The 13,822-nt window shown below is 42.4% G+C and overlaps 1 protein-coding gene across 2 annotated transcripts in view; it reads right to left on the reverse strand.

Annotated features, from left to right (window-relative positions):
• The window catches only part of LOC149784843 (uncharacterized), a 54,293-nt gene that overhangs the window by 22,278 nt on the left and 18,193 nt on the right, over window positions 1-13,822 (reverse strand). The window lies entirely within an intron of this gene.

The raw sequence follows: 13,822 nt of genomic DNA on the forward strand, positions 1-13,822 counted from the left end.
ACTTATCACATTGATAATAATCAATTGATCTCTAGGATGGTTGCATCATAGATCAATTAGCTATCGCATAATGAACATTCCAATAAATTGTTGTCCACGTTAATCACTGAGGTAGATGCATTTTACAGGTGTTTTGAAGTGGGAGAAGAGTGTTTGTCCAACCAAGTGGTCACCTAGACAGGGCTGGATACATCACATGGACAGTTTTAAAGCTTGAAAAACTTCGAACTTCAGACTATCATGAAATGTTCACTTCTAACTTCAATGTATTCTATCACAAATGTTTTAGTCTTCATGGATAAAAAACGCCAATTATAAATCAATAGCTACTCTAAGTACTATACAGTGTATTCTCCTCGAATCGGAGAGGTAATTGATGGGTTTGCTTTGTTACCTGTACGAATGGGTGTTCCTCTTTACTCGCCGTACAGGTCATACTATAATACATAAAGTAATTTTGATAAGAGGTCGAATAAAGGAATAAATAAAGGTGTCCAGTACAAATAACAAATTAACCTTTTCATGGCCATGTTTATAGACCGACCATTAGGTTAGAAAAGGTAGAAAGCATATGTTACACATAAGTTGATTGGTAAAGATTGCATATGTTACATATATGCTGATTGGTTAAGATAGCATATGTTACAGAAAAACACATTGGTTAAAATAGACTGATTTTAAACGTGTCATAGGCTAACTAAAATCAGTGCAAAGTCAATGCACATAACCTGGTGATCAACAACAATCACGTAAGTTTCACCTGTCGATCCAGATTTCATTAATTAATAACTTCCCTCGATTATAGCTACGTTTAGACTTGGCTCAGAGAGAATATTTCCGTGTGATAACTGAGTATTTGCCTTTAAATCCTCCCTACCAGTAAGCAAACCGTAATAGAAATAATCAGTATGCCAGTAAGCAAACCGTAATAGAAATAACCAGTATGCCATTAAGCAAACCTTAATAAAAATAACCATTTCACCAGTAAACAAACCTTAGCAGACATAAGCATTCCACAGTAAGCAAACCTTAGCAGACGACCATTCTACCAGCAAGCAAACCTTAATAGACATAACCATTCCACCAGCAAACAAACCTTAATAGATTCCACCAGCAAGCAAAACGTAATAGACAAACCATTTGCTAATTTTTTTTAATGTTTTCAGGAAATCATTTATGTACTTTCTGTAACGTCAATGCTTTCACGCCATCATTTTGAGAACCTATAAAATTTGTTTTATTTGGAGGTTCCATTTAGTTTTACGGATCTTTTTTCCCGCTAATCATCTGTAATTATCTATAAAATAAAAAAAAAACGATAAATGCTACGGCACTCGATCTTACATGAGACGGCTGTGATTGACTGATAAAGATACAAGAGTCCACCATATAGCGCAATTATTTTTTTTTCCAGATTAATTTTCACTCTACATTTTTGAAAGAAAATCCTGCAATCAGCAATTCTTCACTGAAAATTTACAGAGATAACATAGCCCCTTCAAACTGGATTTCTCTGAAAACGGACGATTTTGAACATCATATACATCCATGAGAAATAGAGAACAGAATAGTTGTGTCTTTAGCGCAAATACGTAGTCATGCAATCAAAATATTCAATTATATATTGCAAAATGCCATTTGCATATCTTCTTTCATTTGTTTTGCCAAATTGTTAATTTTGTGACGTAAGTAGTGAATAGGGCCACCGTAGCGACAATGGGAATTAGCATTACAGACCCCCCTGGGCCACTCTAGCGACAATGGAAATTTAACATGGAGAAAAATCGTGGGCCACTCTAGCGACAAGGGGAATTTAACATGGAACTATTGTGTGGGTCTGTCTAGCGACAAGGGAAATTAACATGGGGAATAGAGTTTGGGCTTTTGGGATTTTTTTTAAAAAAATTTTTTTTAAAAAAGGGTAGGCAATTCAAAAGACTATCTCTTTTCGAGAAATATGGCTGGCCCTGAAAAGGGCCTTTGGCTTTCTTCTTCTATTTCCTCCATCTTCTCATCCAGCCCCTAATCTTTCCCCAAATTCCTTTTTTCTTCTTCTTTTCATTTTCCGGTATCCAGTCTGGGTGACCCATGGCTCGGAACTTCTGTTGGATTTTTATCCAGTTATTGTTCAGTCTCTCATATTCTTCTTTTTTCTTTCTATTCTCTTGTTCTTTTCTATCTTTTGCCCACCTGTCCTTAATTTTCTGCACTTCTTCCTCTATTATCTTTTTCATCTTTTCTTCCGCTTTCTTTAGTTGTTCAATGCCCCTTTTCACGAACTTCCACTCTGACCATTTCTCTAGTTCTTCTAAATAGCATCTCACTGCTTTTACTTTGTCCATAGACTCTTTTATAGTCCCCACTCTTACATACTCTGGTTTAATCAATCCTCTCAATCTCTTAACTTCTTCCTCTATCATCTCCTCTATCATCTTCCTCGCTAATTGTAGTTCATTGACATAGTCAAGACTTTTTCTCAACCTCCATTCTCTTTCTATCCTTTCAATAGTGTACTCTCCATCCATCATCCAAAAATAAACATTTCTTAAGTCATTGAACAACGCCGACACTTCCATCTTGTATCTGTTATTCCTTAGAATGGTTTGAACGAAGAATACTGTGGGTTCTTATACGAAAAGTGCAGACGTGAAGGAAAACATCCCCCTAAAACATAAAATTGATCTTACCTAGATCATGACCCAACAACGCGCGTACGTGAAGGAAAACATCCCCACTTTTCTCATTTCATATAATCAAACCCAAACTATACTCTCCACATACTCTAAGAAACAATAAAGAAACCCATAATCTACTATTCACACCAATCTACTTCATCATTTACAAACACAAACTCACAAACACATACACTTCCACTATTAATAAAGAGTTAGTGTTTATTTTCACACTACTCTACCTACACATTGGCAAATCTATAGTTATTTCTTTTCTAGAGTATTGGGTAGCCCTGAAAAGGGCTGTTTTGTTTGGAACTTCATGGGCACCTGGTTAATGGTGGCACCTTCCAGGCCTGGCGCCACATACACATCTTATCCCCCAGTTACTTTTTACCTTTTGGGGGGAGAGAGCAGAGACAGGATATGTTGCTTCAGAATCCCAATTTTCACTCTCTGGGATTTTGAAATTTCTTCTCTCCTTTTCCTCCTCCTCTTCTTTGTTTCTTCTTTCCTCTTTATATCTTCTTTCTTCTTCTTCTTTGTTTCTTCTTTCCTCCTCTCTTATCCTTCCCTCCTCGACAATGGCTTCCGCGGCCAGTTCATTTAATATGCGCCTGGCATATTCCAGATGCACATGAAGCTCCAACAGTTTCTCAAGTCTCGTGTTCATTTTTGGTGTTGATCAATCAACAAGGGTAGCTGGACTGCCGAACGAGTTTCAATTTATAGTGAAAGCGCGGACGTGATGGAAAACATCCCCCTAATATAAAATTGATCTTACCTAGATCATGACCAAAAAAACAACAACAACGGGCGGACCTAAAAGAAACACTCACTCACTTTTTTATGCTACCCATCACTATTGTAAAATGTTTTATAAATCACTTTAATAGACTATCCACATAAGCAAAGCAATCCAATTTAACCCCAAATATACACCTCAAACAGCCCAAAAAACAAACATCATTTTAATCTACTATCCTCACCAACTTACGTTAGCTCTTACAAACACAAACACACCAACACATGCCCTCACATTTTTAAGAGAGAGTTAGTGTTTATTTTCACACTACTCTACCTACACACATTGGCAAATTAATAGTTATTTCTTTTCTAGAGTATTGGGTAGCCCTGAAAAGGGCTGTTTTTTTGTTTTGCTATGGCATTCTTTTTTAGTTTCTAAGAATGCGATGTCCTCTGAGGATAGACTTTCTGGCGATAGGTCTGCTTCTTCGGAAAGAGAAGAAGAATTCTTTGGTGTCGATACGACAATCGACAAAGCCTCTGTCAGCTTCAGGTTGCTGCTGCTGCTGTTGCTGCTGTTGTTGCTGCTGTCTCTGAAGTCTGTACTTCTCTGTCCATTCTTCTTTCTCCCTGTTCATTTCTTCTCTGAAGAGCTCTTCTATCAGGTCTTCAGTGATTTTTAACATTCTCACATTCTCTATTTCTTCTGGCTTCGGTATCAGACTGTGTCTGACCCTATGCAAATTCACGTAGGCTTCGTTGAGCTTAGCTAGTTTGGAGCACATCTTCTTAGGAGGATGAATCGACAATGGATGGCTAGACTGGGAACAACCCGGTTCTTAAAGTGAAAGCGCGGACGTGAAGGAAAACATCCCCCACACGGTTTTCGAGCCGCAACGTTCATGAGAGGGATAGTAAGAAATGAAAGAGCATCAATCCAACATTCTTCTAGCTAAACAAAAGACAAAGGCATTTTTTTCTAAACACAACATTTTTTATTCTAAAAATCACTTAACACTAAACATCAACATTTTTAACAATAATCCAACATGATAACATCAAACAATTTTTTTCAAATCACAAACACTTTTTTCTCAATAAACTATCTACTTTAAACAGGGCTGACAACGTTGTGAATGAAATTGTGATTTCCACTGTTGGAAATCATTAGGCCATTGATGGACACTACGTTTCCTAGCTTGAGACAAAAGATAAGCATAATGGTCACAAAACCATCGATCTACTTTCACATCGTTTCTAGCAGAAGAACGAGGATCAAAATGAGTCACTAAATGTTCTAAGGAATAGCCCAGGCTGCGATGATGCAGAAAATACACACAGTACTGTCCACACACCAAGGAATCTGTGCCTTGTAATTTCACATTATTGAATCGGGTGGTTTGAGCATTTCTTCTCATAAAGTCGATGATATCGTTTTCCAAAGGGGGCAATCCGTACGAATCGAAATATTCCACACATCCTTCTTGAGGAAAGTAGACGGCTACCCAGTGGGTTCCTGGGAGATGACTTTCGTCCGTGTTGATCACGTAAGCTTGATGGTCTTTAGGTTTGCGATGAGGGAGTTCATCTTTAGCACAGACGACAGGATTCCAAGAAGCCGTATACGAACTATGGTTCAAAAGGTAATAAAGTTCCCAGGTATCCATTGATTTGTGTGTTTTTTCTTCTTCACAGGTAATAATAAGTCGTCAATTCGATCCTGACTTTTTGCTTGAAAATGTCTGACGAATAAACGGTTATTCGTTCTGTTTCCTCACTCTGATTCAGGAGAGCTTCGATACGATGGATCTCTTGAGTGGTTAATGGTGGACAAGAATGTTCACGCAAGTCTTTATACCACTGGTGCAACACGTCTTTGTTCGAGATGAGACTCCAAGCTTCGTCCAGATACTCGTCCAATTTTTCTTCTTGACTCAACATCAGGCATTTATCGTGTTGAATTTGACTGGGATGATCGTTTTGACATCCATAACAATTTTTCTTGATCAATTCCGTCATTTTGTCGACCAAGTGTTTGGCAAAACAGGAGACTAAATGGGCTTCTTGTTCTGGCCATCTCGACTTCATCAAAACTTCTTCGTCTTTGTCTTGAGATTCTTCTCCTTCCACGGTCTCCTTACATTCCATCTCCAAAGTTTCTCCACTAGGTAAAGAGGGATAACAGTCTTCCATGGCTTTCTAATAATCTAGAATGACTTCTCTCAAACTGTTGATTTCTATGGTATTATCGAATTCTGCATACAGGATGACGTTCACTGTTGCTGGCAGAGGATTTGCAAACTGAAGTTCCACACGAATCTGGCCAGATTTTATAGGGTGGAAATGTCCCTCGTCGCTGCCTTGGTCTGGAGTGAAATCGAAAGCCCACAAAGCATAGCCTCCGTCATAATCGTCATACTCAATGCCGTGACTGGTGTTGGTTCCTAACTGGCCGGTGGCTTCGTACAGGGACAAGTACGATCTCAAGTAATTTTTGTTGGCAAAGTCAGGTTCGAAAGGTCGGGTACACAAGGTCTTGCCATCGCGACTGACTTCGATTTTCTTCACGTTGAAGTGTTGAAAGTTGAAAGGATTTTCTTTGATGGCTCCGTTGAAGGCTGAATTCAGGACCATACCAAGGATTAAACGCTTGGGTAACTGTCCTTGGAACAGATGATCTTCGATCATGGATTGCTGTCCAGCAGGAATGGTGAACGTTTTCACTTCCACACGTCGTATGGGATACTTGGCGGTTGTTCTGCTCAACGTTTGACTGATGTCGTTACCTACTTTGGGTAACACTTCTACGCGTCGTACGTAGAGTTTGGCCTCTAAAATTGTGCTTTTAGGAGCCTTAGCAAGATCAGCAGCCTGCAAATGGAAAGTGGTACTGCTGCGATTCAGTCTCAAGCGGACATTGACTCCGTTCAGCAAATATTTCTCTTGCAACCACATGTCCAAATGCAAACGATCCATCAGTTCTAAACTGTTCTTATTTAGGATTTTGTTTTCTCTTGCCTCAAAGCCTGAATTGCTTGGATCTATTGCGTCGAACTTGCCCGCTGTGTCATCTACCCACAGCACACAGGCATTGAGATGACTTGACTTGGCATCTGTTCCGTACGTCAAGAGATTTTCCAGGTAGGCACGGTAAGGGTAAGTATCCATGCTGCTGCTGACCAGTTTGTTATTCAAGTACAAATCCACTGAGCTGAACAAGGAATGCATGAAATTGTTGACGGGAGCTATATCGTCATCGTCTTCTACTCCTTTATCATCTTTTTTTAGAACTTGGACTTTCAAGTACAAGTAACTGCTATTCAGATCGATGTAATCTTCGGGCTGTCCTTTGATTTCAAACTCGATGGGAGCGGAATCGGTCAGTGAGGAGACGGGATGAAATTCCACCCATTGGGATTCTTGCATGGTCATCATGGTGGGGGGCATGGCAAACGGATCCAGTTCCGTCTTGGAACAAGCGCAAGACTCTCGGTGCATCATTTTGTTTTGTGTTTCAATAATCGAAAACGTCTAAGTCTCGAACGGTTCTTCTTTTCTTGGCCTTTCTCGCTTGAAGTCTGGTGAAAGGGTGTTTTCTTCTTCGTCGTCTCTTTCTGCCTTGTCCTTGCTGAATGCTTGACTCGGTAGCGTGCAGGGCATTTATAGGTGTGTCTCGTCGGCCCAAAATGTCTTTGCCCGTTTGCAGCAAGACATTTTTGCCTGCCCTCATGAAGGCTTCTTTAGGGTTTTGTTTGTCGATGATGACATTTTGGAGAAATTCTTTGCCTTGTGTCAGTGCCGCATCTTTCAAGGCGTGCAATCCTCGTGTCACCATCGGTTTTAACACCGGGGCCACCGAACGAAAGGCCGATTTTAACATGTCTCCTAAACCGTGTCCTCGCTGTCGAGCCACCCCTTGGTACACTGGATACATGACTTGCTTACGAGTCGTGAGAGAACCGTTTTCGAAAATGGAGTTTCACCGTGACTTTTCCTTTGGTGAATGGAATATTTTGTCCCAAATCTCCTTTTATAGTAATGTTGACCGTGTCCAAATACGACTTGCTGACCGGCAAATAGTGAGGATGGACAAATTCGCGGTGGACGTGATAAGTGTTTCCACCTTCCTCGTCAGCGTTTGTGGCAGAATCCACTTTGAAAGGAATGACACGCAGTAACGGCACGGAGGTGTGTCCCACCACGTTGTACTCCACCACATCGGAATACACGAAGATCAAATTCAGTCCCTGGTTCAGTTCTACCGGGAAACGAAAATACCTCGCAAAAGAGTCGTTGTCATGAATGACTGCTAATTCGGGGCTTTTTTTTCGTTCTCCTATCTTCCTCATCTCCGTGTCACCGCCCAATATGTCAAACAATTCAGGACAAAATAAGAAAGACATGAATTTTTTGGACCCCTCAGAAAATTTCATCAGAAAGCGACGAGCTATTTTGTGGTATTCCAGGGTGACACTTTTTTGGACATTACTCAAAGCTTTATGGAACACGCCATTAAACCTGGAGGCTATGGCGCTGACCAAATGATCACCACTGAAATAATAGCCTGGGAGAATGGACAAGTTGTAGGTCCATGTTTTAGTTTTGTCATCATAGGTTTTATTGGTATATGTGCCAATCTTATCCAACTCATCTTGCAATTGTTTGTCATAAACTTCCACCTTAAACCAATTTTGCTGGGCAGTGATATTGTGGACTTGGGTTGGGTGAATCATTTCTACTAAAGCCACTTCCCAATGGGCTTCGTGATCTAAGGGGATGGCTTGAGGTAATTTGGCCGTGTAACAGCACAACGTGTTGTTGGGAAACACCTCCATGGAACTGTCACTGGGTAAGGTTAAGTAAAATTGGTTTTGGTGACTCATAATTCCAGAGTTCTGTGGCTGTCCGAGGGAATATTAGTGGATGTCAGAGGTGTGTCTCCGCCCAAAATGGGGTTCTGATTGTGGTTGGACTGGTGACTGGCACTGGCACTGGACACAACGTTCCCGTTCGAGGAGAATTTCAGGGAGGGATTGGGAAGTAGGTAACCGATGCAACTGCTCAATAAAATGGTCCACAATTGTTTGTCTCCTTGTTGCAAACTCAAATTGGCGATGGCTGCCCCGATGACACAATACACCACGAAGATTTGGCAGAAAAAGACGATTTGCGTTTTAGGCACACGTTCTCCACACCACACCCACAAGGGTTGTTTTTGTAAATCTTGCACAGAAGAACTAGGGGAAGAAGGACTGGTCGACGTAGCTGCGTCTGCTGCTGTGTGAAAGGGCATGATGGTCACTTCTTCTTTTTATTGTCGATGACTTGCGAAGCGTCGATCCAAGAATCGAAACTGGGTGGATATCCTTTCCAACGTACTTTGACTTCTTTGACACGTCGTTTGCCCACTTTACGGGTTCTGCGTTCGAGAATGCTTTCGATGTCGTACACGTCGTCTTCTTTTTTGGTGACACGTTGTAACTCGGGCAAATAAAACGTTCCTTTGAGTACTTCTCCGTTCATGTCTTCCAATTTATAGACGGCAGGATGACGGCCATGCACTCGTCCAGTGACGCGAAACAATTCGGTCGTCCAGTTAGGTAAGTAACCTTTGTCGAAAGTGCGTTTGGTTTTGCCAATGCGCACCCAATCTCCTACGGCCAACTCTCCACTTTTCTTGGGGACAGCCCTCGTCGGGGACGTACCGAACAGGCGCTCGAACACCAGCACTTCGTTGTCGGGAGTCACGTCTTGCGGGGCACGTCCGATGCTTCGATGGTAAGATTGGTTGTACGCTTGCACCAGGTGCGGTAAGATGTCGATGTACTTCAGAGTGTGGTGATGCGTAAAATATTTCCACATGCGTTCTTTCAAAGTGCGTTGAAAACGTTCCACGATGCTGGCTTTGGTTTCGGGATTCTCGGTGGTAAAAAAATGAATGTCACGTTTCTTTAATTCTTTTTGGAAAGCTTGGTTCAGAAATTCGGTGCCTTTGTCCGTTTGCCATCGAAGAGGGTGACGGCCGCTTTGTTTCAACACCCGTTGCAGGGCTCGCACTAACTCGCTGCTGGATTTGGAAGTCAAAGGCACGACCCAGGCAAATTTGGAAAAGACGTCGATGACACAAAACAAATATTTGTAGCCACGATTGTAGCTAGCTAAATGAGAGACATCAGCTAAATCGGCTTGCCATTGATGATCGATGCCTTCCACTTGGGTGCGACTTCTGGCAAACTTGCGTCGAATGGGTTTGTGTAAAGTGTAGGTAGCTTGTTCTTGTAACCATCGTTGCACTTGAGGTAAACGGAGACTTTTCAGTCGCGTTTTGGCAGCACGATACAATTTTTGAACTCCTGCGTAACCTGCAGGATGGGAGGGATCGTAGTAAATGCTGGCTAAGACTTTTTCCATTTTTTATTTTGTGTTGGTGTGTTAATAAGGCACCCACTCTTGGAAGAGGCTACTCTTTTTCTCTTGGGGTATTTTCTTGGATTGCAAGGCTTTGCGTGTGCGGCCAGCAATAGGTGTCGAAGAGGAGGAGGATGTCTGAGCGGGGGATATCGGTTCTTGTTTCACTTCTGTCTTCACTTCTGTCTTCACTTTCTTTTTCTCTTGTGAGGAAGAAGGGGTGGCCATCATCTTTTTAATCCATCCAATTCTGGAGGTAGGTGGTGTTGTTAACTTGCGTACTTTTTCTGGTGGAGTTTGAAACCCTTCTTCTTCTTCTTCTTCTTTTCCTTTTTCTGTCTTGGTCACTTGTACTGGTGGTACTGGTACTGGTACTGGTGATGGTGCTGGACTTTTCATCAAGGTCTTAAAATCTTTCAAAGTGGGTAAAGCTGTTTCGTCTAAAGCTTTCTGGTGAAAGAGTTGCAGTCGTTGCAAGAGTTGACCGTACTTTTGCGATTTTTCTGTTTCGGACAAATCTTGGCGATCCAGCAAGGATTGCAATTCGTGTTGTAACTGGGACATCTCGCTCAAATTGGGATTGGGAGGTAAATGCGGGGTGCGTTGTTCTTGCCACCGATGGTATTCCATCCATCGTTTGTAAGGCACTAAAGCTAGTTTTCGTCCTTCCATGGGGTTGTCAGGGGTGAATTCTGAGATCTTGGGACTTCCGAAGGCCTTTTTATCTTGCTCCCATCAGTCCTCCCAACATGGTTCCCAAGACTCCTTTCAGTATGGGGCCTAACAAGAGAGGTAAAATGCCTCCACGTTGGACCAACATCTTCTTTTTTTGACGAATGGGAATTTTCTTTTGAACCATTTTTCGAAGAACGTGACGATGTTTGCCTAAGCATTGTTTCTGGTGTTTGGACAAAGGGATCGTGCCTTTCAAAACGTTCAAACAACATTCGCACACGGTATCGATGACCTCTTTGGAGGCCGTTTGAATGAGTTTTTTTCGTAGGGGTGGAGAAGCTTTGGACAGGACAGATAACAGGTCCCCATGTTTGGCTAAACGTGGTGGTAGTCCTTTTCTTTTCTTTCCTTGGGGTTTTCTGGAGGGTGACATCTTTGAGTCTTTAGGAGCACCTAAAAACACTGATACCCTACTCGGTCACAGGCCTTTTTTATACTGGAACGCGTCGCCACTGATTGTCTTTACGTTTTATCAGTTTGAGGACAGGCATGACACGTCGTGCAGGGGTACGTAACGGACTAAATCGAGCCAGTTCTTGCTTGGACAAATCCAGTAAACTTTGTAACATGCCCGATCTTTCTTGAACTTTGATTTTGGGAGAAGGTACTTTGTGAGCAGCAGCCACTGCCGCTAAATGGGAAGGTCCTGCCACTGGGGAAGTTCTTTTGGGGGTCATCAACGGAGAAGTTCTTGGTGTAATCAACGTCTCCAAGTACTCTTCAGTTCCTGGTGACATCAACGGAGAAGTGGACAAACGTGAGGCTGACGGAGACGTTGTGGCAGGTCGTGGCTTGCGAGTGTAAGGTTGCGTCCTGGCCGAAGTGCCTCTCTTGCGACTAGTTTTCTTCTGTGGACTTTTCTTTTTCTGGGGACTTTTTCTCTGTTTCTTTTTCTTGGGGCTTCTTTTCTTTTTCCGGGGTGATGGTGGTGGTGTCTGGTAAGAGGAGGGTCCCGCCACTGGAGAAGTTCTTCTTGGGGACTTGGTCTTTTTCTTTTTCTTCTTGGGGCTTCGTTGGACTTTTGTCTTGGGGATAACTTTGGGGGCATTAGGATCCCATCTTAAGAGTGAGCGAATGATGACCCCTCCTAGAGTACCGCTCCCTCCAGGTTTCAAAATGATTTGTTTTTTGGTTTGAGTGTCGATGCGGGGATGGGCCAGTTGGACCAAAGCGACTTTGTTTCGATCGAAAAAGCGTTGGGTTTGATGAGGAATCTGAATGATTCCTTGGAGTAATTGACGTGCCGTCACCGTGAACCATCGTAAGACTTCTTTGAGACTAGCTTCTAAGACACGGGCTCGTGTTTGTGGATCTTTTTCTCGACTGATGCCATACAAGGCACGAATCAATTTGACGGGAAGATGAGACTGAAGGGACGTCATGTTCACACTGTGTGAGACAGACGAAAAAGGGTCTGAGGTTTTTATAGATTTTTTTCATGGGGAGTGAAATGAAGTCGAGGACGGAGACGTGTACAGGACAGGCCCTCCGTCTTGGCACCAGTGGTGAAACAAGTGGGTACGAAATCGCAAATCCTCGGGGGTCGTAGGTTTCAAATCGACGAGTAAATAGGCGTGTGGAGTTTGAGTGGCATCGTCGTACGCCTGAGTTAGCCAAGGCGTTCCTAACTGTTTGGCTAAGACTTGCACTTGCGATTTATCTCGAGGGCTTTTAAACAAGACCACGTAATGCGCATTGAGACTGATGGTGCGATGGGCTTTACTTTGTTGAAACAAATTTTGGGTGATGTAAACGACACTGGCATTACGGTGATGCCCTTTGCGCGTGAACCACAATTTAATTTCTTCTTCGTCTTCTCCTAACATGTCGTCGAAAATGACCAAATGGGTTAGACGGGAGTCAGAGACGATGCCATCGTCTTCTTTAGGAATGCCTTCCACAAACACGATGGAATCGCCTTGACTTTCTCGCAAGAGGTTGTACGCCGATTGCCACTCTTTGTAACACCACACGATCCGTTGAGGGGGCCGATCGATCAAATGATGTTTATGTTCGATCAAACGTTTGACGAATTCGGTTTTGCCTGAACCGCTAGGTCCAGCAATGAGCATGTTAAAGGGATGGCGAAGATACAAAGCCTCCCAACTGGCACGATCTAAGTGTTCGTCGATGACTTTGACAGTAGAGGAAGAGGGAGCAGAGACAGCAGAGGTAGCCATGGTATGAGAAATGTCACTTGTGACACGAAAAAACAAACAAGACAAGAGTTTATATACTTTTTCAGAACACGTTTATTGAATGTTTCAAATATGAACACGAAAGACAAAAATACATACAACCCAAATAGTGATGTACAGGAATATAAAACACAGCAAAGCGATCAAAGTGGAATATAAACAAGTGTCTGTACAACATGTTTTGGTTAACCAAGATGTCCTAGGGACAGTGTGTAATGTTCTTACAGTCTCTACATGAGGTATTGTCACACAAGTGTCCTCCCGGAATGACCTTTCAGGCATGTCCATGACAGTCCTGTCCTGAAGCGAGTGGTTGTTCTCGGTGACGGGTTCTTCTGGCACCGTCACTAACACGGGTTGAAAAGTAACTTTTTTCCTTGAACAACTCTTGTGCATACTGGGCCACTTCTTGGGTCCAAGCCTCAAAACCCCCCTTTTTCCAATCACGAACATCTGTCCAATGAGGGTGTAAGTCACAAGCTACACACACATCGTCATACACGTCTTGGGTAGCTAAAAGTTGACGAATCTTTTTTTCCTGTTGAGGTCGAGAAGTATCCAGATGAAACCGCAAGGCTTTGAGCAAAAGGAGTTTTTCGTGACCATTTAAGGCCATGGAGGTGGTAAGTACTGATCGTAAAGAGTCCACAAAGAATCGGCTGGTAAACGAAATCCCAGAAAACAAGTCACTAAGACACACACCACTTGTCGTCCCAAATTGAATGGATACAGTTCTTGTAATAATCGATGGTAATGATCCACGGTTTGAATATGGTCATTGAGTTCCTTCCACGGAATCTGTTGAATGATATGTGACATAATCCGTGGCATGGCAACTTGATTTTATAGTGTCTTTGTTTCGGAAGCAATAAAGGTAATTTCTAACCAAACACGTTCGTTCTCCAGTAGGGAATTTAAATGTTACACACTGTAACTGAAACGTCAGAGTTTGTCTAGATGTTTCGTCTTTTTCTAAGCAGATTCCATGTAACAAATGTTGGTAATCCTTTAACTCGTCTTCCTCAATACGTTGCAGTAAGTGAATCTCCAAGTAACCAAAAT

This window comes from Sinohyriopsis cumingii, chromosome 13, assembly GCF_028554795.1.
Source record: "Sinohyriopsis cumingii isolate HCF-2022 chromosome 13, ASM2855479v2, whole genome shotgun sequence".
Lineage (NCBI taxonomy): Eukaryota > Metazoa > Mollusca > Bivalvia > Unionida > Unionidae > Sinohyriopsis > Sinohyriopsis cumingii.